The sequence below is a fragment of the Rutidosis leptorrhynchoides genome, chromosome 7 (assembly GCF_046630445.1).
Source record: "Rutidosis leptorrhynchoides isolate AG116_Rl617_1_P2 chromosome 7, CSIRO_AGI_Rlap_v1, whole genome shotgun sequence".
NCBI lineage: Eukaryota > Viridiplantae > Streptophyta > Magnoliopsida > Asterales > Asteraceae > Rutidosis > Rutidosis leptorrhynchoides.
In genome coordinates, this window is record NC_092339.1 from 330,628,276 (window position 1) to 330,654,155 (window position 25,880).

A 25,880-nucleotide genomic window follows, 5' to 3' on the forward strand; every position below is an offset into this window, starting at 1 on the left:
GTCTTTTGGTGAGCACGAGGTTCTTTGATTTGAGCAATCGCACCCTCGTTGTCACAAAAGATCTCAAGAGGGTCCTGAATGGAAGGGACTACTCCTAAGTCGTCGATGAATTTCTTCATCCATGCAGCTTCCTGAGCTACCAATGATACGGCGATGTACTCCGAATCTGTAGTGGATAGAGCAACAACATCCTATTTTGAACTCTTCCAAGAGACCGCACCTCCATTTAACGTGAAGACATAACCGGACTGTGATCGAGAATCATCTCGATCAGTTTGGAAACTCGCATCCACGTAACCTTTTACAGCGAGTTCCTCTTCACCAGACCCATATATCAGAAACATATCCTTAGTCCTCCTAAGGTATTTCAATATACTTTTGACAGCAATCCAATGACTGTTTCCTGGGTTATTCTGGTATCTACTTGTCAGGCTAAGAGCGCATGACACATCCTGTCTAGTGCATATCATTGCATACATGATAGACCCAATGGCAGACGCATATGGGACTTTCTTCATTCTCTCCTATTCATCTTTCGTAGTAGGGCACTGAGATGAACTGAGAAGTGTTCCCTTTTGAATATGTACCAAACCTTTCTTAGAGTTCTCCATCTTGAACCTTTTCAAGATCTTTTCAATGTATGCACTTTGATTCAAACCTATCAGTTTCTTAGATCTATCCCTGTAGATCCCAATCCCCAAGACGTATTGTGCTTCTCCAAGATCCTTAATGGAGAAGTATTTACTTAGCCAAGTTTTAACACCTTCCATTGCCAGAATATCATTTCCAAATAACAATATATCATCCACATATAGTACAAGGAACATGATAAAGCTCCCACTAGCTTTCTTGTATACACAAGCTTCATCACCATTTTTAATGAAGCCAAATTTCTTGTCTTCCTCATTAAAACGATGATTCCACATTCTAGATGCTTGTTTTAATCTGTAGATTGACTTCTTTAACTTGCATACCTTTTTAGGATACTTCGGATCAACAAAACCTTCAGGCTGAACCATATAGACATCTTCCTCAAGATGTCCATTTAGGAAAGCGGTCTTGACATCCATTTGCCATATTTCATAATCATAATGAGCAGCAATGGCAAGTAATATCCTAATAGACTTTAGCATTGCTACAGGCGAAAAAGTTTTATCATAGTCAACCCCTTGAGTTTGAGTGAAACCTTTTGCTACAAGTCTAGCTTTATATGTATCCAAGTTTCCATGTATGTTGGTTTTCATTTTGAAAAGCCATTTACAATCAACTAGCCTTGAGCCAGTAGGTTGTTCAACAAGTTCCCAAACTTGGTTGTCATACATGGATTGCATCTTAGCGTTCATGGCTTCCTGCCATTTATCCTTATCAATCCTTGATAAAGCATCTTGGTAGTTTTGAAATGTCCCGTTCTTATTGATTAAAAACGTTCCATATTAATTGATTTCGTTGCGAGGTTTTGACCTCTATATGAGACGTTTTTCAAAGACTGCATTCATTTTTAAAACAAACCATAACCTTTATTTCATAGATAAAGGTTTTAAAAAGCTTTACGTAGATTATCAAATAATGATAATCTAAAATATCCTGTTTACACACGACCATTACATAATGGTTTACAATACAAATATGTTACAACAAAATAAGTTTCTTGAATGCAGTTTTTACACAATATCATACAAGCATGGACTCCAAATCTCGTCCTTATTTAAGTATGCGACAGCGGAAGCTCTTAATAATCACCTGAGAATAAACATGCTTAAAACGTCAACAAAAATGTTGGTGAGTTATAGGTTTAACCTATATATATCAAATCATAATAATAGACCACAAGATTTCATTTTTCAATACACATCCCATACATAGAGATAAAAATCATTCATATGGTGAACACCTGGTAACCGACATTAACAAGATGCATATATATAAGAATATCCCCATCATTCCGGGACACCCTTCGGATATGATATAAATTTCGAAGTACTAAAGCATCCGGTACTTTGGATGGGGTTTGTTAGGCCCAATAGATCTATCTTTAGGATTCGCGTCAATTAGGGTGTCTGTTCCCAAATTCTTAGATTACCAGACTTAATAAAAAGGGGCATATTCGATTTCGATAATTCAACCATAGAATGTAGTTTCACGTACTTGTGTCTATTTTGTAAATCATTTATAAAACCTGCATGTATTCTCATCCCAAAAATATTAGATTTTAAAAGTGGGACTATAACTCACTTTCACAGATTTTTACTTCGTCGGGAAGTAAGACTTGGCCACTGTTGATTCACGAACCTATAACAATATATACATATATATTAAAGTATGTTCAAAATATATTTACAACACTTTTAATATATTTTGATTTTTAAGTTTATTAAGTCAGCTGTCCTCGTTAGTAACCTACAACTAGTTGTCCACAGTTAGATGTACAGAAATAAATCGATAAATATTATCTTGAATCAATCCACGACCCAGTGTATACGTATCTCAGTATTGATCACAACTCAAACTATATATATTTTGGAATCAACCTCAACCCTGTATAGCTAACTCCAACATTCACATATAGAGTGTCTATGGTTGTTCCGAAATATATATAGATGTGTCGACATGATAGGTCGAAACATTGTATACGTGTCTATGGTATCTCAAGATTACATAATATACAATACAAGTTGATTAAGTTATGGTTGGAATAGATTTGTTACCAATTTTCACGTAGCTAAAATGAGAAAAATTATCCAATCTTGTTTTACCCATAACTTCTTCATTTTAAATCCGTTTTGAGTGAATCAAATTGCTATGGTTTCATATTGAACTCTATTTTATGAATATAAATAGAAAAGTATAGGTTTATAGTCGGAAAAATAAGTTACAAGTCGTTTTTGTAAAGGTAGTCATTTCAGTCGAAAGAACGACGTCTAGATGACCATTTTAGAAAACATACTTCCACTTTGAGTTTAATCATAATTTTTGGATATAGTTTCATGTTCATAATAAAAATCATTTTCTCAGAATAACAACTTTAAAATCAAAGTTTATCATAGTTTTTAATTAACTAACCCAAAACAGCCCGCGGTGTTACTACGACGGCGTAAATCCGGTTTTACGGTGTTTTTTGTGTTTTCAGGTTTTAAATCATTAAGTTAGCATATCATATAGATATATAACATGTGTTTAGTTTATTTTAAAAGTCAAGTTAGAAGGATTAACTTTTGTTTGCGAACAAGTTTAGAATTAACTAAACTATGTTCTAGTGATTACAAGTTTAAACCTTCGAATAAGATAGCTTTATATGTATGAATCGAATGATGTTATGAACATCATTACTACCTTAAGTTCCTTGGATAAACCTACTGGAAAATAGAAAAATGGATCTAGCTTCAATGGATCCTTGGATGGCTCGAAGTTCTTGAAGCAGAATCATGACACGAAAACAAGTTCAAGTAAGATCATCACTTAAAATAAGATTGTTATAGTTATAGAAATTGAACCAAAGTTTGAATATTATTATTACCTTGTATTAAAATGATAACCTACTATAAGAAACAAATATTTCTTGAGGTTGGATGATCACCTTACAAGATTGGAAGTGAGCTAGCAAACTTGAAAGTATTCTTGATTTTATGAAACTAGAACTTTTGGAATTTATGAAGAACACTTAGAACTTGAAGATAGAACTTGAGAGAGATCAATTAGATGAAGAAAATTGAAGAATGAAAGTGTTTGTAGGTGTTTTTGGTCGTTGGTGTATGGATTAGATATAAAGGATATGTAATTTTGTTTTCATGTAAATAAGTCATGAATGATTACTCATATTTTTGTAATTTTATGAGATATTTCATGCTAGTTGCCAAATGATGGTTCCCACATGTGTTAGGTGACTCACATGGGCTGCTAAGAGCTGATCATTGGAGTGTATATACCAATAGTACATACATCTAAAAGCTGTGTATTGTACGAGTACGAATACGGGTGCATACGAGTAGAATTGTTGATGAAACTGAACGAGGATGTAATTGTAAGCATTTTTGTTAAGTAGAAGTATTTTGATAAGTGTATTGAAGTCTTTCAAAAGTGTATAAATACATATTAAAATACTACATGTATATACATTTTAACTGAGTCGTTAAGTCATCGTTAGTCGTTACATGTAAGTGTTGTTTTGAAACCTTTAGGTTAACGATCTTGTTAAATGTTGTTAACCCAATGTTTATAATATCAAATGAGATTTTAAATTATTATATTATCATGATATTATCATGTATGAATATCTCTTAATATGATATATATACATTAAATGTCTTTACAACGATAATCGTTACATATATGTCTCGTTTAAAAATCATTAAGTTAGTAGTCTTGTTTTTACATATGTAGTTCATTGTTAATATACTTAATGATATATTTACTTATCATAGTATCATGTTAACTATATATATATCCATATATATGTCATCATATAGTTTTTACAAGTTTTAACGTTCGTGAATCACCGGTCAACTTGGGTGGTCAATTGTCTATATGAAACATATTTCAATTAATCAAGTCTTAACAAGTTTGATTGCTTAACATGTTGGAAACATTTAATCATGTAAATATCAATCTCAATTAATATATATAAACATGGAAAAGTTCAGGTCACTACAGTACCTACCCGTTAAATAAATTTCGTCCCGAAATTTTAAGCTGTTGAAGGTGTTGACGAATCTTCTGGAAATAGATGCGGGTATTTCTTCTTCATCTGATCTTCACGCTCCCAGGTGAACTCGGGTCCTCTACGAGCATTCCATCGAACCTTAACAATTGGTATCTTGTTTTGCTTAAGTCTTTTAACCTCACGATCCATTATTTCGACGGGTTCTTCGATGAATTGAAGTTTTTCGTTGATTTGGATTTCATCTAACGGAATAGTGAGATCTTCTTTAGCAAAACATTTCTTCAAATTCGAGACGTGGAAAGTGTTATGTACAGCCGCGAGTTGTTGAGGTAACTCTAGTCGGTAAGCTACTGGTCCGACACGATCAATAATCTTGAATGGTCCAATATACCTTGGATTTAATTTCCCTCGTTTACCAAATCGAACAACGCCTTTCCAAGGTGCAACTTTAAGCATGACCATCTCTCCAATTTCAAATTCTATATCTTTTCTTTTAATGTCAGCGTAGCTCTTTTGTCGACTTTGGGCGGTTTTCAACCGTTGTTGAATTTGGATGATCTTCTCGGTAGTTTCTTGTATAATCTCTGGACCCGTAATCTGTCTATCCCCCACTTCACTCCAACAAATCGGAGACCTGCACTTTCTACCATAAAGTGCTTCAAACGGCGCCATCTCAATGCTTGAATGGTAGCTGTTGTTGTAGGAAAATTCTGCTAACGGTAGATGTCGATCCCAACTGTTTCCGAAATCAATAACACATGCTCGTAGCATGTCTTCAAGCGTTTGTATCGTCCTTTCGCTCTGCCCATCAGTTTGTGGATGATAGGCAGTACTCATGTCTAGACGAGTTCCTAATGCTTGCTGTAATGTCTGCCAGAATCTTGAAATAAATCTGCCATCCCTATCAGAGATAATAGAGATTGGTATTCCATGTCTGGAGACGACTTCCTTCAAATACAATCGTGCTAACTTCTCCATCTTGTCATCTTCTCTTATTGGCAAGAAGTGTGCTGATTTGGTGAGACGATCAACTATTACCCAAATAGTATCAAAACCACTTGCAGTCCTTGGCAATTTAGTGATGAAATCCATGGTAATGTTTTCCCATTTCCATTCCGGGATTTCGGGTTGTTGAAGTAGACCTGATGGTTTGTGATGCTCAGCTTTGACCTTAGAACACGTCAAACATTCTCCTACGTATTTAGCAACATCGGATTTCATACCTGGCCACCAAAAATGTTTCTTGAGATCCTTGTACATCTTCCCCGTTCCTGGATGTATTGAGTATCTGGTTTTATGAGCTTCTCTAAGTATCATTTCTCTCATATCTCCAAATTTTGGTACCCAAATTCTTTCAGCCCTATACCGGGTTCCGTCTGCCCGAATATTAAGATGCTTCTCCGATCCTTTGGGTATTTCATCCTTTAAATTTCCCTCTTTTAAAACTCCTTGTTGCGCCTCCTTTATTTGAGTAGTAAGGTTATTATGAATCATTATATTCATAGATTTTACTCGAATGGGTTCTCTGTCCTTCCTGCTCAAGGCATCGGCTACCACATTTGCCTTCCCCGGGTGGTAACGAATCTCAAAGTCGTAATCATTCAACAATTCAATCCACCTACGCTGCCTCATATTCAGTTGTTTCTGATTAAATATGTGTTGAAGACTTTTGTGGTCGGTATATATAATACTTTTGACCCCATATAAGTAGTGCCTCCAAGTCTTTAATGCAAAAACAACCGCACCTAATTCCAAATCATGCGTCGTATAATTTTGTTCGTGAATCTTCAATTGTCTAGACGCATAAGCAATCACCTTCGTTCGTTGCATTAATACACAACCGAGACCTTGCTTTGATGCGTCACAATAAATCACAAAATCATCATTCCCTTCAGGCAATGACAATATAGGTGCCGTAGTTAGCTTTTTCTTTAATAACTGAAACGCTTTCTCTTGTTCATCATTCCATTCAAATTTCTTCCCTTTATGCGTTAATGCAGTCAAGGGTTTTGCTATTCTGGAAAAGTCTTGGATGAACCTTCTGTAGTAACCAGCTAGTCCTAAAAACTGGCGTATGTGTTTCGGAGTTTTCGGGGTTTCCCACTTTTCAACAGTTTCTATCTTTGCCGGATCCACCTTAATACCTTCTTTGTTCACTATGTGACCGAGGAATTGAACTTCTTCCAACCAAAATGCACACTTTGAAAACTTAGCGTACAATTCTTCCTTCCTCAATACTTCTAACACCTTTCTCAAATGTTCACCGTGTTCTTGGTCATTCTTTGAGTAAATAAGTATGTCATCAATGAAAACAATGACAAACTTGTCAAGGTATGGTCCACACACTCGGTTCATAAGGTCCATGAACACAGCTGGTGCATTAGTTAAACCAAACGGCATGACCATAAACTCGTAATGACCGTAACGTGTTCTGAAAGCAGTCTTTGGAATATCATCTTCTTTCACCCGCATTTGATGATACCCGGAACGTAAGTCAATCTTTGAATAAACAGACGAGCCTTGTAGTTGATCAAATAAGTCGTCGATTCTCGGTAGTGGGTAGCGGTTCTTGATGGTAAGTTTGTTCAACTCTCGGTAGTCGATACACAACCTGAATGTACCATCTTTCTTCTTGACAAACAAAACAGGAGCTCCCCACGGTGATGTGCTTGGTCGAATGAAACCATGCTCTAAAAGTTCTTGTAATTGGCTTTGCAGTTCTTTCATCTCACTGGGTGCGAGTCTGTAAGGAGCACGAGCTATTGGTGCAGCTCCTGGTACAAGATCTATTTGAAATTCAACGGATCGATGTGGGGGTAATCCCGGTAATTCTTTCGGAAATACATCGGGAAATTCTTTTGCGACGGGAACATTATTGATGCTCTTTTCTTCAGTTTGTACTTTCTCGACGTGTGCTAGAACAGCATAGCAACCTTTTCTTATTAGTTTTTGTGCCTTCAAATTACTAATAAGATGTAGCTTTGTGTTGCCCTTTTCTCCGTACACCATTAAGGGTTTTCCTTTTTCTCGTATAATGCGAATTGCATTTTTGTAACAAACGATCTCCGCTTTCACTTCTTTCAACCAGTCCATACCGATTATCACATCAAAACTCCCTAACTCTACTGGTATCAAATCAATCTTAAATGTTTCGCTAACCAGTTTAATTTCTCGATTCCGACATATATTATCTGCTGAAATTAATTTACCATTTGCTAATTCGAGTAAAAATTTACTATCCAAAGGCGTCAATGGACAACTTAATTTAGCACAAAAATCTCTACTCATATAGCTTCTATCCGCACCCGAATCAAATAAAACGTAAGCAGATTTATTGTCAATAAGAAACGTACCCGTAACAAGCTCCGGGTCTTCCTGTGCCTCTGCCGCATTAATATTGAAAACTCTTCCACGGCCTTGTCCATTTGTGTTCTCCTGGTTCGGGCAATTTCTAATAATGTGGCCCGGTTTTCCACATTTATAACAAACTACATTGGCATAACTTGCTCCGACACTACTTGCTCCGCCATTACTCGTTCCAACACCATTTGTTCCTTTCGTTCTGTTAACCCCTGGTCCGTAGACATCACACTTCGCCGCGCCATGACCATTTCTTTTACACTTGTTGCAAAATTTGGTGCAGAACCCCGAGTGATTCTTTTCACACCTTTGGCATAGCTGCTTCTGATTGTTGTTGTTGTTGCGGTTATTATTGTTGTTTGGATGATTGTTGTAGTTGCTGTTGTTGTTGTTGTTGTTGTTGGGCCGTTTGTTGTAGTTGCGATTGATGTTGCGATTGTTGGGATAATTGTTGCGATTATTGTTATAATTGCTGTTGTTGTTGTATTGGTGATTCTTATCACCGTTTTCTTCCCACTTTCTTTTGACTTGCTTCACATTGGCCTCTTCAGCAGTCTGTTCTTTAATTCTTTCTTCAATCTGGTTCACTAGTTTGTGAGCCATTCTACATGCCTGTTGTATGGAGGCGGGCTCGTGTGAACTTATATCTTCTTGGATTCTTTCCGGTAATCCTTTCACAAATGCATCGATCTTCTCTTCCTCATCTTCGAATGCTCCCGGACACAATAGGCACAATTCTGTGAATCGTCTTTCGTACGTGGTAATATCAAATCCTTGGGTTCGTAACCCTCTAAGTTCTGTCTTGAGCTTATTGACCTCGGTTCTGGGACGGTACTTCTCGTTCATCAAGTGCTTGAATGCTGACCACGGTAGTGCGTACGCATCGTCTTGTCCCACTTGCTCTAGATAGGTATTCCACCATGTTAACGCAGAACCTGTGAAGGTATGCGTAGCATACTTCACTTTGTCCTCTTCAGTACACTTACTTATGGCAAACACCGATTCGACCTTCTCGGTCCACCATTTCAATCTGATCGGTCCTTCAGTTCCATCAAATTCCAAAGGTTTGCAGGCAGTGAATTCTTTGTAGGTGCATCCTACACGATTTCCTGTACTGCTAGATCCAAGGTTATTGTTGGTATGTAGCGCAGCCTGTACTGCGGCTATGTTTGAAGCTAGAAAAGTACGGAATTCCTCTTCATTCATATTCACGGTGTGTCGAGTAGTCGGTGCCATTTCCTTCAAAATAGTTAAATGGAACAAGTTAATCATACAGAATATTAAGAGTAGTTAATAGTATTTCGTAGCATAATATGAACTCATTTATAAAAGATTTTTCTTCATATTAGCGTTTTATAAGTTTAAATTCGGGTAGTACCTACCCGTTAAGTTCATACTTAGTAGCTAATATACAATTCAACTACTACAATTCTATATGAAAAACTGATTATAATAATATTTCGCGTTCAAACTTTTATACAATATTTTACAAACTTACAATACCGCTTATTTTACATAAAGCATGAAATATAGCACACAATAACTTTGATACAAGATAGTTGTGAAGATAATTCTAGCTAGTACACAAGTCGTTCAGCAAAGGCAATAAAGACACGTAATTCATACGTCCAGAAACAAGTCATGCATTCTGGTTTTACTAGGACTACTTCCCATCCTTGGTCTTGTGCAACATAACCGTTATGGCCGTTGATAAGACAGCGTGTTGTAACGTCGTCAAAGGGATGAGGGTTACGTAATGTCCAACAGTCCCGTAATAATCTAAAAACCTCATTTCTTACCCCAATTACCGACTCCGTCACTTGTGGAAATGTTTTGTTTAATAGTTGTAGCCCGATGTTCTTACTAATCCGTAAGAACATTACTAATCCGTAAGCATAACATGCTTCTTTATGTTGCATGTTAGCCGCTTTTTCTAAATCACGAAGTCCAATATTCGGATATATTGAGTCAAAATAATTTCTTAACCCGTTGCGTAAAATAGCATTTGGGTTCCCCGCAATATATGCGTCAAAGTAAACACATCGTAACTTATGGGTTTCCCAATGTGATATCCCCCATCTTTCAAACGAAAGTCTCTTATAAACCAAGACATTCTTGGAACGTTCTTCGAATGTCTTACAAACTGATCTCGCCTTAAATAGTTGTGCCGAGGAATTCTGGCTGACTCTAGACAAGATTTCATCAATCATGTCTCCGGGTAGGTCTCTTAAAATATTGGGTTGTCTATCCATTTTGTGTTTTTAAACTGTAAAATAGACAAGAGTTAGATTCATAAAAAAATACTTATTAATACAAGCAATTTTTACATATATCATAAAGCATAAGAACACTATATTACATATATTACACCACACGAATACAACTATCTTATTCCGACTCGCTCGTTTCTTCTTCTTCGGTTTTGGTTCGTTTTGCCAAGTTTCTAGGGATATATGATGTTCCCCTAATACGAGCTGTCGTTGTCCACATTGGTTTAGAAAAACCTGGTGGTTTAGAGGTTCCCGGGTCATTGTTACAACTTAAGGACTTCGGGCGTTGACGATACATATAAAGTTCATCGGGGTTGGAATTAGATTTCTCTATTTTTATGCCCTTTCCCTTATTATTTTCTTTTGCCTTTTTAAATTCAGTTGGGGTAATTTCTATAACATCATCGGAATTCTCGTCGGAATCCGATTCATCAGAGAATTGGTAATTCTCCCAATATTTTGCTTCCTTGGCGGAAACACCATTGACCATAATTAACCTTGGTCGGTTGGTTGAGGATTTTCTTTTACTTAACCGTTTTATTATTTCCCCCACCGGTTCTATTTCTTCATCCGGTTCCGATTCTTCTTCCGGTTCCGATTCTTCTTCCGGTTCCGACTCTTCTTCCGGTTCCTCTTCGGGAACTTGTGAATCAGTCCACGAATCATTCCAATTTACATTTGACTCTTCATTATTATTAGGTGAGTCAATGGGACTTGTTCTAGAGGTAGACATCTATCACATAATATCAAACGCGTTAAGAGATTAATATATCACATAATATTCACATGTTAAAAATATATAGTTTCCAACAAAATTTGTTAAGCAATCATTTTTCAAGTAAACACGGTCGAAGTCCAGACTCACTAATGCATCCTAACAACTCGATAAGACACACAAATGAAAAATTCTGGTTCTCTAAGACCAACGCTCGGATACCAACTGAAATGTCCCGTTCTTATTGATTAAAAACGTTCCATATTAATTGATTTCGTTGCGAGGTTTTGACCTCTATATGAGACGTTTTTCAAAGACTGCATTCATTTTTAAAACAAACCATAACCTTTATTTCATAGATAAAGGTTTTAAAAAGCTTTACGTAGATTATCAAATAATGATAATCTAAAATATCCTGTTTACACACGACCATTACATAATGGTTTACAATACAAATATGTTACAACAAAATAAGTTTCTTGAATGCAGTTTTTACACAATATCATACAAGCATGGACTCCAAATCTCGTCCTTATTTAAGTATGCGACAGCGGAAGCTCTTAATAATCACCTGAGAATAAACATGCTTAAAACGTCAACAAAAATGTTGGTGAGTTATAGGTTTAACCTATATATATCAAATCATAATAATAGACCACAAGATTTCATTTTTCAATACACATCCCATACATAGAGATAAAAATCATTCATATGGTGAACACCTGGTAACCGACATTAACAAGATGCATATATATAAGAATATCCCCATCATTCCGGGACACCCTTCGGATATGATATAAATTTCGAAGTACTAAAGCATCCGGTACTTTGGATGGGGTTTGTTAGGCCCAATAGATCTATCTTTAGGATTCGCGTCAATTAGGGTGTCTGTTCCCAAATTCTTAGATTACCAGACTTAATAAAAAGGGGCATATTCGATTTCGATAATTCAACCATAGAATGTAGTTTCACGTACTTGTGTCTATTTTGTAAATCATTTATAAAACCTGCATGTATTCTCATCCCAAAAATATTAGATTTTAAAAGTGGGACTATAACTCACTTTCACAGATTTTTACTTCGTCGGGAAGTAAGACTTGGCCACTGTTGATTCACGAACCTATAACAATATATACATATATATTAAAGTATGCTCAAAATATATTTACAACACTTTTAATATATTTTGATTTTTAAGTTTATTAAGTCAGCTGTCCTCGTTAGTAACCTACAACTAGTTGTCCACAGTTAGATGTACAGAAATAAATCGATAAATATTATCTTGAATCAATCCACGACCCAGTGTATACGTATCTCAATATTGATCACAACTCAAACTATATATATTTTGGAATCAACCTCAACCCTGTATAGCTAACTCTAACATTCACATATAGAGTGTCTATGGTTGTTCCGAAATATATATAGATGTGTCGACATGATAGGTCGAAACATTGTATACGTGTCTATGGTATCTCAAGATTACATAATATACAATACAAGTTGATTAAGTTATGGTTGGAATAGATTTGTTACCAATTTTCACGTAGCTAAAATGAGAAAAATTATCCAATCTTGTTTTACCCATAACTTCTTCATTTTAAATCCGTTTTGAGTGAATCAAATTGCTATGGTTTCATATTGAACTCTATTTTATGAATCTAAATAGAAAAGTATAAGTTTATAGTCGGAAAAATAAGTTACAAGTCATTTTTGTAAAGGTAGTCATTTCAGTCGAAAGAACGACGTCTAGATGACCATTTTAGAAAACATACTTCCACTTTGAGTTTAATCATAATTTTTGGATATAGTTTCATGTTCATAATAAAAATCATTTTCTCAGAATAACAACTTTAAAATCAAAGTTTATCATAGTTTTTAATTAACTAACCCAAAACAGCCCGCGGTGTTACTACGACGGCGTAAATCCGGTTTTACGGTGTTTTTCGTGTTTCCAGGTTTTAAATCATTAAGTTAGCATATAATATAGATATATAACATGTGTTTAGTTTATTTTAAAAGTCAAGTTAGAAGGATTAACTTTTGTTTGCGAACAAGTTTAGAATTAACTAAACTATGTTCTAGTGATTACAAGTTTAAACCTTCGAATAAGATAGCTTTATATGTATGAATCGAATGATGTTATGAACATCATTACTACCTTAAGTTCCTTGGATAAACCTACTGGAAAATAGAAAAATGGATCTAGCTTCAATGGATCCTTGGATGGCTCGAAGTTCTTGAAGCAGAATCATGACACGAAAACAAGTTCAAGTAAGATCATCACTTAAAATAAGATTGTTATAGTTATAGAAATTAAACCAAAGTTTGAATATGATTATTACCTTGTATTAGAATGATAACCTACTGTAAGAAACAAAGATTTCTTGAGGTTGGATGATCACCTTACAAGATTGGAAGTGAGCTAGCAAACTTGAAAGTATTCTTGATTTTATGAAACTAGAACTTTTGGAATTTATGAAGAACACTTAGAACTTGAAGATAGAACTTGAGAGAGATCAATTAGATGAAGAAAATTGAAGAATGAAAGTGTTTGTAGGTGTTTTTGGTCGTTGGTGTATGGATTAGATATAAAGGATATGTAATTTTGTTTTCATGTAAATAAGTCATGAATGATTACTCATATTTTTGTAATTTTATGAGATATTTCATGCTAGTTGCCAAATGATGGTTCCCACATGTGTTAGGTGACTCACATGGGCTGCTAAGAGCTGATCATTGGAGTGTATATACCAATAGTACATACATCTAAAAGCTGTGTATTGTACGAGTACGAATACGGGTGCATACGAGTAGAATTGTTGATGAAACTGAACGAGGATGTAATTGTAAGCATTTTTGTTAAGTAGAAGTATTTTGATAAGTGTATTGAAGTCTTTCAAAAGTGTATAAATACATATTAAAACACTACATGTATATACATTTTAACTGAGTCGTTAAGTCATCGTTAGTCGTTACATGTAAGTGTTGTTTTGAAACCTTTAGGTTAACGATCTTGTTAAATGTTGTTAACCCAATGTTTATAATATCAAATGAGATTTTAAATTATTATATTATCATGATATTATCATGTATGAATATCTCTTAATATGATATATATACATTAAATGTCTTTACAATGATAATCGTTACATATATGTCTCGTTTAAAAATCATTAAGTTAGTAGTCTTGTTTTTACATATGTAGTTCATTGTTAATATACTTAATGATATATTTACTTATCATAGTATCATGTTAACTATATATATATCCATATATATGTCATCATATAGTTTTTACAAGTTTTAACGTTCGTGAATCACCGGTCAACTTGGGTGGTCAATTGTCTATATGAAACATATTTCAATTAATCAAGTCTTAACAAGTTTGATTGCTTAACATGTTGGAAACATTTAATCATGTAAATATCAATCTCAATTAATATATATAAACATGGAAAAGTTCGGGTCACTACAAGTTTGTTGGTTTATCCAAATCAACCACATAGCAACCATCCATGAGAAACCCATATCTCTCAGGAGGATTACTAATCCTACCAGATCTGTGAATGTCTTGTGTATTTTGATCATCCATTTGATCACTCTCAACATTTTCATGTTGAGTGCTAGTGTCAGCCAATTGTGTATCATCTACTTGATCTTGAACCTCTTCAAGATCTATCTTCCTTTCACTATTTCCTTCCATTAGGAACTTAGTTTCAAGGAATTCCGCCTTCCGAGCAACAAATACATTCTGCTCGGATGGATCATAGAAATAATATCCCATATCATCCTTGGGATATCCTATGAAGATACACTTCGTGGATCGAGCTTTCAACTTATTAGGGACGTAACGCTTAGGATAAGCTTCACATCTCCATACCTTTAAGTATGATAGAGATGGAGGTTTTCCAAACCACATCTCATGAGGAGTTCGTTCCACTTTCTTGGTTGGGGCCATATTTAGAATACGAGCCGCGGATCATAGACAATAACCCCAGAATGATAGAGGTAACGAGCTTCTAGCCATCATAGATCGAACCATATCCATTAGGGTTCGGTTCCTCCTTTCGGATACACCATTAAGTTGTGGTGTCCCGGGTGGAGTAAGTTGCGAGATAATCCCACAACTTCTAAGATGATCTTGGAAAGCATCACTTAGGTATTCACCTCCTCTATCGATACGAAGTACCTTTATTGTCTTGTTGAGTTGATTTTGTACATCGTTTTGATATTCCTTGAATGCTTCAAAAGTTTCGTCCTTATGTCTTAACAAGTAGACATATCCGAAATGACTAAAGTCATCAATGAAAGTGACGAAGTGTCTTTCACCTTTCCTAGTCATGGGCTTAAAGGGCCTACATACATCCGAATGTATTAATCCCAATAAGTCCTTAGCCCTTTCATAGGTCCCTTTGAAAGGTGATTTAGTCATTTTGCCTTATAAACAAGATTCACATACATCAAACGAGTCTAGTTCATTTGATTTCAAAAGGCCATTCCTTTGAAGTGTATGCATTCAATTCTTGTTTATGTGACCAAGGCGACAATGCCATAAGTAGGAATCACTCAAATCCCTTTTGAGTTTCTTGGTGTTTGCATGGAACATTGAGTTATTGTATGATGTGTCATCATGAACCAATTCATAAATACCATTCGAAGGCGAAGCCTTAAAATAGAACACATTATCTAAAGAAATATGGATATCATCATTAATGAAATTAAGATTAAAACCATATTGTTTCAAACGGGATACAGAAATAATGTTTCGAGATAAATCGGGTGCATACAAAACATTTTTCAAAACAAGCTCCAAACCACTTGGTAGCTTTAAAACAAAGTCTCCTTGAGCTTTCACTTGCACCTTTGCTCCATTTCCCATGAAGAGACTTTTTGTTCCCGCATCTTGATCACTTCTTTTGAATCCCTGCAAAGTATTGCAAATATGAGTTCCACATCCTGTGTCTAATACCCATGTATTAGAAGAAGTAATACTACGCTCAATGTATACCATATATACATTACCTGAGGATTGCCCTGCATCCCTCTTTTCCTTCAACTCCTTGAGGTAGACCGGGCAATTGCGTTTCCAGTAACCCATTTCACCGCAACCGAAGCACGGATCTTCCTTGGGGTTAGCCTTTCCGGCAACCTTTTGCTTCTTCTTGTTGTTGGTTGGGGTAACCACCTTCCCCTTTCCCTTGCCCTTGCCTAGGTAGGCGGGTCCTTTCCTCTTAACCGCCTTCGGCTTAGAAGTGTTATTGTTTTTGGACCCGCCTTCATTGATCGTAAACACGGGTGAAGCCCTTTTACCCATGCTTGCCTCCGCCGTCTTAAGCATGGCATGTAATTCGCCAATGCTTTTATCCCATCCATTCATGTTGTAATTCATTACAAATGTGTCAAACCTCTTTGACAAGGAATTAAGGATAAGGTCCGTGGCTAATTCATTAGACACGTTGCAGTTTAGATGGTTCGCTTGATCAATTAGGCTTTTCATCTTAAGGACATAAGATGAAATGGATTGGGAGTCGTCCATCCGACATGCATGAAGCGCTCAGACCGTTTCAAAGCGCTCGACACGAGCTTGTTGAAGGAACATCTCCTTCAACTGTGTGATCATGTCATATGCACTATGATGCTCGAAATCCTTTTGGAGTTCTGGTATCATAGTCCCAAGCATGAGGCAAGAAACTTACACCGAATCGGTGCAATATTTCTCCCAATAAGCCATGCCTTCTGTATCATCCTCGTCCGGTTGATTGGGAATGGGGTCTTCCAACACATACGCCCTATCCTCAAGTTTGAGGACAATTCTTAGATTGCGGAACCAATCCATGAAGTTCGTATGGTTGAGTTTTTCCTTTTCGAGGATTGACCTCAACGATAGGTTGTTAAAGTTGATAGGTGCGTTTGGAATGTTGTTGTTGTTATTGGCGGCCATCTACAAAATTTAACAAAGTTGTTTAAGTATTAATTTTAATTTAACAATCAATACCCTTTAAATCCAATTGATATTTATTAAATTTTAGAATCCAACGGTAAACCAAATTTCGGTTAGGTGACCTTTATCTCGTAATTTGATTTAGCTAGGTAGTCATTAAATGACAATTGAAATCCTTTTGCAACTTCTAAGTTATGGGATCATGCAATCCTTTTGCATGGCATATTATCCCATCAACGCCTATTTGTTCATCATGCTTCGGTGACCCTAAGTTCATGATTTCCAAATCAAGTTGTCCTACTTGCGTAAACGTGTAAACTTAACATACAAGTGGTTAGGTGACCTTTATCCCACAAGTGTGCAAAATTTACCTTAATCATATTAGTTTTCTCATAACGGTTAGGTGACCTTTATCCCATCATGAGTTCCCTAATACGCCTAAGTGTCACACAATAGGATGGCGTTAAACTTGTTTACCTTGTTGTTAAAAGGGATTTTAAGTTTTCGTTATTTCTAGTTTGAGAAAACTTTTATGCCATACACCAACATGCATTTAGTGTATGGTACTTACGAAAATCTATTTTCATGTTATGTAATAATGCCAATTTTATTACTATGATATAAACTATTTTATATGTGCAATCCGTTTCTAGTTCTTAATAACCATTTATTAACGTCTTTTGCCATTTCAATTTAACCAATTAAATTGTAGTTTTGTTCACTGCATATAGTTAATAATTTAACCAATTAAATTGTAGTTTTGCTTGTAGTTAACTTGTGTGATAACTTGTTGTAGTAACATACACAATCCACAATCATACAAGAAATTAAAACAACCACGCATGCAAAACAAATGTTCTCAATCAAGCCTTTTGGTAGACATATTGTTTAGCCGAAAACAAAATGCCACCGGTCAATGGGTGAAACACAAAGTAAGAGGTTTTAACCTCCCACTTAACCTTGCATCCACATGCATCTTGTGTTCTTCCTTGTGATCTTCATGCATCTTCATCTTGTTACAAAATATATCCTAATACATTTTGTCTATAAAATGAAAAAACAACCTAATCTATTTTACATGCCAAATATAAAATAAATTACATACCCAAATAAATATTATTACAAATTAATTGAATGAATAATTACAACCATATTGAAATTAACAAATCAACCAAACAAACATTCATTCAACCACAAGGTCTTGGCTATGATTGTGAACAACATATGAACAAATATGACCAATTTGCAAGTTCCAAACCCTCTTGGAACCTCCAAGAATTCGGCCAACATATCAAACCCACCCAAACCTGACAATTTTTGTATTCCATTTTCATGCATGTACTTGGAATGCAAATATAGTGGGTTTAAAGACAATATAAGAAGCATAATCCATAGACTTCGGCTCTAGATACCATTGATGGAATTCAACATAATAACAAGTTTCTAAATGTTAATAGAATCATGAAACCAATTCATGTTAAGTTATAACAAGCGGAAGCATAATAACTAAGAAAACAAGTTTATGTGCATAACCATTTTAATTGAATTCCATGTAATATCAAGTCTTGAAATCATGCTTATATATATATATATATATATATATATATATATATATATATATATATATATATATATATATATATATATATATATATATATATATATATATATATATATAAGGAGGAGGAAGTATTGTAGTGACCCGAACTTTTCCATGTTTATATATATTAATTGAGATTGATGTTTACATGATTAAATGTTTTCAACATGTTAAGCAATCAAACTTGTTAAGACTTGATTAATTGAAATAGGTTTCATATAGACAATTGACCACCCAAGTTGACCGGTGATTCACGAACGTTAAAACTTGTAAAAAAAAACTATATGATGACATATATATGGTTATATATATAGTTAACATGATATTATGATAAGTAAACATATCATTAATTATATTAACAATGAACTACATATGTAAAAACAAGACTACTAACTTAATGATTTTGAAACGAGACATATATGTAACGTTTATCGTTGTAACGACATTTAATGTATATATATCATATTAAGAGATATTCGTACATCATAATATCATGATAATATAATAATTTAAAATCTCTTTTGATATTATAAACATTGGGTTAACAACATTTAACAAGATCGTTAACCTAAAGGTTTCAAAACAACACTTACATGTAACGACTAACGATGACTTAACGACTCAGTTAAAATGTATATACATGTAGTGTTTTAATATGTATTTATACACTTTTGAAAGACTTCAATACACTTATCAAAATACTTCTACTTAACAAAAATGCTTACAATTACATTCTCGTTCAGTTTCATCAACAATTCTACTCGTATGCACCCGTATTCGTACTCGTACAATACACAGCTTTTAGATGTATGTACTATTGGTATATACACTCCAATGATCAGCTCTTAGCAGCCCATGTGAGTCACCTAACACATGTGGGAACCATCATTTGGCAACTAGCATGAAATATCTCATAAGATTACAAAAATATGAGTAATCATTCATGACTTATTTACATGAAAACAAAATTACATATCCTTTATATCTAATCCATACACCAACGACCAAAAACACCTACAAACACTTTCATTCTTCAATTTTCTTCATCTAATTGAACTCTCTCAAGTTCTATCTTCAAGTTCTAAGTGTTCTTCATAAATTCCAAAAGTTCTAGTTTCATAAAATCAAGAATACTTTCAAGTTTGCTAGCTCACTTCCAATCTTGTAAGGTGATCATCCAACCTCAAGAAATCTTTGTTTCTTACAGTAGGTTATCATTCTAATACAAGGTAATAATCATATTCAAACTTTGGTTCAATTTCTATAACTATAACAATCTTATTTCAAGTGATGATCTTACTTGAACTTGTTTTCGTGTCATGATTTTGCTTCAAGAACTTTGAGCCATCCAAGGATCCATTGAAGCTAGATCCATTTTTCTCTTTTCCAGTAGGTTCATCCAAGGAACTTAAGGTAGTAATGATGTTCATAACATCATTCAATTCATACATATAAAGCTATCTTATTCGAAGGTTTAAACTTGTAATCACTAGAACATAGTTTAGTTAATTCTAAACTTGTTCGCAAACAAAAGTTAATCCTTCTAACTTGACTTTTAAAATCAACTAAACACATGTTCTATATCTATATGATATGCTAACTTAATGATTTAAAACCTGGAAACACGAAAAACACCGTAAAACCGAATTTACGCCGTCGTAGTAACACCGCGGGCTGTTTTGGGTTAGTTAATTAAAAACTATGATAAACTTTGATTTAAAAGTTGTTATTCTGAGAAAATGATTTTTATTATGAACATGAAACTATATCCAAAAATTATGGTTAAACTCAAAGTGGAAGTATGTTTTCTAAAATGGTCATCTAGACGTCGTTCTTTCGACTGAAATGACTACCTTTACAAAAACGACTTGTAACTTATTTTTCTGACTAGAAACCTATACTTTTTTGGTTTAGATTCATAAAATAGAGTTCAATATGAAACCATAGCAATTTGATTCACTCAAAACGGATTTAAAATGAAGAAGTTATGGGTAAAACAAGATTGGATAATTTTTCTCATTTTAGCTACGTGAAAATTGGTAACAAATTTATTCCAACCATAACTTAATCAACTTGTATTATATATTATGTAATCTTGAGATACCATAGACACGTATACAATGTTTCGACCTATCATGTCGACACATCTATATATATTTCGGAACAACCATAGACACTCTATATGTGAATGTTGGAGTTAGCTATACAGGGTTGAGGTTGATTCCAAAATATATATAGTTTGAGTTGTGATCAATACTGAGATACGTATACACTGGGTCGTGGATTGATTCAAGATAATATTTATCGATTTATTTCTGTACATCTAACTGTGGACAACTAGTTGTAGGTTACTAACGAGGACAGCTGACTTAATAAACTTAAAACATCAAAATATATTAAAAGTGTTGTAAATATATTTTGAACATACTTTGATATATATGTATATATTGTTATAGGTTCGTGAATCAACCAGTGGCCAAGTCTTACTTCCCGACGAAGTAAAAATCTGTGAAAGTGAGTTATAGTCCCACTTTTAAAATCTAATATTTTTGGGATGAGAATACATGCAGGTTTTATAAATGATTTACAAAATAGACACAAGTACGTGAAACTACATTCTATGGTTGAATTATCGAAATCGAATATGCCCCTTTTTATTAAGTCTGGTAATCTAAGAATTAGGGAACAGACACCCTAATTGACGCGAATCCTAAAGATAGATCTATTGGGCCTAACAAACCCCATCCAAAGTACCGGATGCTTTAGTACTTCGAAATTTATATCATATCCGAAGGGTGTCCCGGAATGATGGGGATATTCTTATATATGCATCTTGTTATTGTCGGTTACCAGGTGTTCACCATATGAATGATTTTTATCTCTATGTATGGGATGTGTATTGAAATATGAAATCTTGTGGTCTATTGTTACGATTTGATATATATAGGTTAAACCTATAACTCACCAACATTTTTGTTGACGTTTTAAGCATGTTTATTCTCAGGTGATTATTAAGAGCTTCCGCTGTCGCATACTTAAATAAGGACAAGATTTGGAGTCCATGCTTGTATGATATTGTGTAAAAACTGCATTCAAGAAACTTATTTTGTTGTAACATATTTGTATTGTAAACCATTATGTAATGGTCGTGTGTAAACAGGATATTTTAGATTATCATTATTTGATAATCTACGTAAAGCTTTTTAAACCTTTATTGATGAAATAAAGGTTATGGTTTGTTTAAAAATGAATGCAGTCTTTGAAAAACGTCTCATATAGAGGTCAAAACCTCGCAACGAAATCAATTAATATGGAACGTTTTTAATCAATAAGAACGGGACATTTCAGTTGGTATCCGAGCGTTGGTCTTAGAGAACCAGAAAATTTGCATTAGTGTGTCTTATCGAGTTTGTTAGGATGCATTAGCGAGTCTGGACTTCGACCGTGTTTTCTTTAAAAATGATTGCTTAACATTTTTGTTGGAAACTATATATTTTTAACATATGAATATTATGTGATATATTAATCTCTTAACGTGTTTGATATTATGTGATAGATGTCTACCTCTAGAACAAGTCCCATTGACTCACCTAATAATAATGAAGAGTCAAATGTAAATTGGAATGATTTGTGGACTGATTCACAAGTTCCCGAAGAGGAACCGGAAGAAGAGTCGGAACCGGAAGAAGAATCGGAACCGGAAGAAGAATCGGAATCGGATGAAGAAATAGAACCGGTGGGGGAAATAATAAAACGGTTAAGTAAAAGAAAATCCTCAACCAACCGACCAAAGTTAATTATGGTCAATGGTGTTTCCGCCAAGGAAGCAAAATATTGGGAGGATTACCAATTCTCCGAGGAATCGGATTCCGACGAGAATTCCGATGATGTTATAGAAATTACCCCAACTGAATTTAAAAAGGCAAAAGAAAATAATAAGGGAAAGGGCATAAAAATAGAGAAATCTAATTCCAACCCCGATGAACTTTATATGTATCGTCAACCCCCGAAGTCCTTAAGTTGTAACAATGACCCGGGAACCTCTAAACCACCAGGTTTTTCTAAACCAATGTGGACAACGACGGCTCGTATTAGGGGAACATCATATATCCCTAGAAACTTGGCAAAACGAACCAAAACCGAAGAAGAAGAAACGAGCGAGTCGGAATAAGATAGTTGTATTCGTGTGGTGTAATATATGGAATATAGTGTTCTTATGCTTTATGATATATGTAAAAATTGCTTGTATTAATAAGTATTTTTTTTATGAATCTAACTCTTGTCTATTTTACAGTTTAAAAACACAAAATGGATAGACAACCCAATATTTTAAGAGACCTACCCGGAGACATGATTGATGAAATCTTGTCTAGAGTCGGCCAGAATTCTTCGGCACAACTATTTAAGGCGAGATCAGTTTGTAAGACATTCGAAGAACGTTCCAAGAATGTCTTGGTTTATAAGAGACTTTCGTTTGAAAGATGGGGGATATCTCATTGGGAAACCCATAAGTTACGATGTGTTTACTTTGACGCATATATTGCGGGGAACCCAAATGCTATTTTACGCAACGGGTTAAGAAATTATTTTGACTCAATATATCCGAATATTGGACTTCGTGATTTAGAAAAAGCGGCTAACATGCAACATAAAGAAGCATGTTATGCTTACGGATTAGTAATGTTCGCTTCTCACCAAAGTGAGAACAAGAACATCGGGCTACAACTATTAAACAAAACGTTTCCACAAGTGACGGAGTCGGTAATTGGGGTAAGAAATGAGGTTTTTAGATTATTACGGGACTGTTGGACATTACGTAACCCTCGTCCCTTTGATGACGTTACAACACGCTGTCTTATCAACGGCCATAACGGTTATGTTGCACAAGACCAAGGATGGGAAGTAGTCCTAGTAAAACCAGAATGCATGACTTGTTTCTGGACGTATGAATTACGTGTCTTTATTGCCTTTGCTGAACGACTTGTGTACTAGCTAGAATTGTCTTCACAACTATCTTGTATCAAAGTTATTGTGTGCTATATTTCATGCTTTATGTAAAATAAGCGGTATTGTAAGTTTGTAAAATATTGTATAAAAGTTTGAACGCGAAATATTATTATAATCAGTTTTTCATATAGAATTGTAGTAGTTGAATTGTATATTAGCTACTAAGTATGAACTTAACGGGTAGGTACTACCCGAATTTAAACTTATAAAACGCTAATATGAAGAAAAAGCTTTTATAAATGAGTTCATATTATGCTACGAAATACTATTAACTACTCTTAATATTCTGTATGATTAACTTGTTCCATTTAACTATTTTGAAGGAAATGGCACCGACTACTCGACACACCGTGAATATGAATGAAGAGGAATTCCGTACTTTTCTAGCTTCAAACATAGCCGCAGTACAGGCTGCGCTACATACCAACAATAACCTTGGATCTAGCAGTACAGGAAATCGTGTAGGATGCACCTACAAAGAATTCACTGCCTGCAAACCTTTGGAATTTGATGGAACCGAAGGACCGATCGGATTGAAACGGTGGACCGAGAAGGTTGAATCGGTGTTTGCCATAAGTAAGTGTACTGAAGAGGACAAAGTGAAGTACGCTACGCATACCTTCACAGGTTCTGCGTTAACATGGTGGAATACCTATCTAGAGCAAGTGGGACAAGATGATGCGTACGCACTACCGTGGTCAGCATTCAAGCACTTGATGAACGAGAAGTACCGTCCCAGAACCGAGGTCAATAAGCTCAAGACAGAACTTAGAGGGTTACGAACCCAAGGATTTGATATTACCACGTACGAAAGACGATTCACAGAATTGTGCCTATTGTGTCCGGGAGCATTCGAAGATGAGGAAGAGAAGATCGACGCGTTTGTGAAAGGATTACCGGAAAGAATCCAAGAAGATATAAGTTCACACGAGCCCGCCTCCATACAACAGGCATGTAGAATGGCTCACAAACTAGTGAACCAGATTGAAGAAAGAATTAAAGAACAGACTGCTGAAGAGGCCAATGTGAAGCAAGTCAAAAGAAAGTGGGAGGAAAACGGTGATAAGAATCACCAATACAACAACAACAGCAATTTCAACAATAATCGCAACAATTATCCCAACAATCGCAACATCAATCGCAACTACAACAAACGGCCCAACAACAACAACAACAACAACAACAGCAACTACAACAATCATCCCAACAACAATAATAACCGCAACAACAACAACAATCAGAAGCAACTATGCCAAAGGTGTGAAAAGAATCACTCGGGGTTCTGCACCAAATTTTGCAACAAGTGTAAAAGAAATGGTCATAGCGCGGCGAAGTGTGAGGTCTACGGACCAGGGGTTAATAGAACGAAAGGAACAAATGGTGTCGGAACGAGTAATGGCGGAGCAAGTAGTGTCGGAGCAAGTTATGCCAATGTAGTTTGTTATAAATGTGGAAAACCAGGCCACATTATTAGAAATTGCCCGAACCAGGAGAACACGAATGGACAAGGCCGTGGAAGAGTTTTCAATATTAATGCGGTAGAGGCACAGGAAGACCCGGAGCTTGTTACGGGTACGTTTCTTATTGACAATAAATCTGCTTACGTTTTATTTGATTCGGGTGCGGATAGAAGCTATATGAGTAGAGATTTTTGTGCTAAATTAAGTTGTCCATTGACGCCTTTGGATAGTAAATTTTTACTCGAATTAGCAAATGGTAAATTAATTTCAGCAGATAATATATGTCGGAATCGAGAAATTAAACTGGTTAGCGAAACATTTAAGATTGATTTGATACCAGTAGAGTTAGGGAGTTTTGATGTGATAATCGGTATGGACTGGTTGAAAGAAGTGAAAGCGGAGATCGTTTGTTACAAAAATGCAATTCGCATTATACGAGAAAAAGGAAAACCCTTAATGGTGTACGGAGAAAAGGGCAACACGAAGCTACATCTTATTAGTAATTTGAAGGCACAAAAACTAATAAGAAAAGGTTGCTATGCTGTTCTAGCACACGTCGAGAAAGTACAAACTGAAGAAAAGAGCATCAATGATGTTCCCATTGCAAAAGAATTTCCCGATGTATTTCCGAAAGAATTACCGGGATTACCCCCACATCGATCCGTTGAATTTCAAATAGATCTTGTACCAGGAGCTGCACCAATAGCTCGTGCTCCTTACAGACTCGCACCCAGCGAGATGAAAGAACTGCAAAGCCAATTACAAGAACTTTTAGAGCGTGGTTTCATTCGACCAAGCACATCACCGTGGGGAGCTCCTGTTTTGTTTGTCAAGAAGAAAGATGGTACATTCAGGTTGTGTATCGAC